Here is a 2,215-nt window from a genome sequence, read left to right as displayed (position 1 = left end):
GCCTTGAGAGAGTGATTTTTACTCATTTTCTCATTCTCATGATTACACTTATACACGTGGTATTATTTATTTCCGCACTCTGATTAGTTGATCTTATCTTATTCATGATATCTATTATTTATTGCTTTTACCTTGATTATTATTGTTCATGATTGTGTTATAGCGTATGTGGGAGGCATGGTCTCTCGATGCTTGATCATTGGACTGTGGATCACATTCCTAGGTATGCCAGATAGGGTACCGACTGGGTGGATGTGACAACAGTTGACACACATTAAGTTATACACTAGCCTCCTCTAGGTAGTCTTGTCACTCTCCCTCAACAAGAGACGTCTATTAGGTTCTACACTGTAATTGGGTCGACTCACATCAAACCTGGGCTGGGGATTAGGTCACCACTCTCTCACATCACCATTAGTCTAAGAATTGGTGTGTGTCAGGGATAACCCTTGGCCAATGCAAAGTCATAAAGTCTCATACTACATGTGGTCCAGATATCTTTCCTTATGCCTAGTGCCCTTTTGGTCCAATATCCTTCTTCACCTAGGAATGACATCTTCAATGGGAGGCATCTGTTGGACTCCATTCCTTAACCCTATGGTCATCCACATATGTTGGGGCGGATGCCTTTCATGTCTCCTCACGACACTCAAGTGGTCTTTTGGATTCCCCATGAGCCCAACCCTAACATATGCAACTCTACCATCTGATGATGACAATGGACCTGCTTAATGCTCACAAGACCCAACCACCGCCATCATAGGTTACTCGACTTCAATACCCCTGCCGAAAGAGTAGTAATACTCAAGGGTTCACTAGGCAACACATTTAGACACTTATTGACCATGTACTTAGGTCTAAGTGAATGTAAGGTCACCAGGGTAATGGGCGAACTCACGACCCTAGTCAATGTATAAGTGTAGGTAGAGAGTGTTCTACCACCCAATCCACACATACACATCATTTCAAAATCATCATTCAAGTAATTTGAATTATAAATAAAAATGACACCACATTACCTTCCGTTCTTGCAAAGTCACACGCAATCATAATAGATATAAAATATCAATGTAAATGAAGATTTAAACAACACTAATAATTACATAAGATATGATAATGTATTTTCTTCACCTGTCAAAGGCAATAACAATCTCCAAAGTCCAATGAAATCCACAAAAGAGAGTGCAAATGACCCAAAATAACCCTAGAAACATGAAAAATCAAATGAGCAACAATCGAAGTTCTGAAATTTTGGGAGCTCAAAAAGACTGCCTGTAAGAAGAATCTTCTTAACAAAGATTACATGGTCATGCTAGGTGCGCTGGCAAAGCTTGGGGAGATGGAAGAAGCCAGATCTTTGCTGAAGGATTGGGAATCACGTGGTAACAGTTATGATTCTCGAGTGCCAAACACTCTCCTACTTGCATATTGTGAGAAAGGGTTTGTTGAAGAGGCCAAGGCATTGCTTGAAGACACAATTAAGAGTGGGAAATCTCCAAAACCAAACTCTTGGGCAATATTGGCAGCAGGATACATCAATAAGGCGGAGATGTTGAAGGCCACAGAGTGCATGAAGAAGGCTTTGTCAGCATATGTTGGAAATGAAGGATGGAGACCAAAGCCTAAGCTGGTCACTAGTATATTGGATTGGCTTGGTGATGCAGGCAAGGTAGAAGATGTCGAAACTTTCGTCGAATTGTTAAAGGCCATAGTCCCCAAAGTGAGAGAGATGTACCATGCATTGCTCAAGGCATATCTCAGAGAAGGAAAAGAAGTAGATGGCCTTCTAAAGAGCATGGAGGCTGATGGGATAAATGAGGATGAGAACACAAAGAATATCCTGAGCTCAAGACAAAGCTAAATGATATTCTCCTGTGTTCCATTTCTGGTAGAAACTTTGTACGATTTTTTTTGTTATTATTTGCATTTTAAAGGACTGAAGATCTGAAGGCTGAGTACATTTGCACCTTAACAGGTTTTAATATGCTTCAACCAAAACCGAACTTGTGTTATTTGTTTGGTTATATATTCACCATTGCCATACCAAACCGACTCAATCCTTAAGGGCATGTTTGGTTACATGAGTCTGAAGATTTGAAATATCTAGAGATTTCAAATTTGTGGAGTTATAATTTATAAAATTAACTGTATATGTTGAATGAAATCTGTGGATTTATCTGTGATTTTTGAGAAAGTGCAAATGTTTAGCATTTTT

The 2,215-nt window shown here is 39.5% G+C and overlaps 1 pseudogene; it reads left to right on the top strand.

Annotated features, from left to right (window-relative positions):
• Positions 1-1,303: 1,303 nt before the first annotated feature.
• On the top strand, positions 1,304-1,861 carry LOC149004675 (pentatricopeptide repeat-containing protein At4g21705, mitochondrial pseudogene; annotated as a pseudogene).
• Positions 1,862-2,215: the final 354 nt, after the last annotated feature.

Source organism: Hakea prostrata, chromosome 9 (genome assembly GCF_041222555.1).
Source record: "Hakea prostrata isolate BN-2017 chromosome 9, UWA_Hpros_2, whole genome shotgun sequence".
Classification (NCBI taxonomy): domain Eukaryota; kingdom Viridiplantae; phylum Streptophyta; class Magnoliopsida; order Proteales; family Proteaceae; genus Hakea; species Hakea prostrata.
Note: the sequence above shows the minus strand (reverse complement) of the source record. Positions and strands in the feature narration are given on the sequence as shown.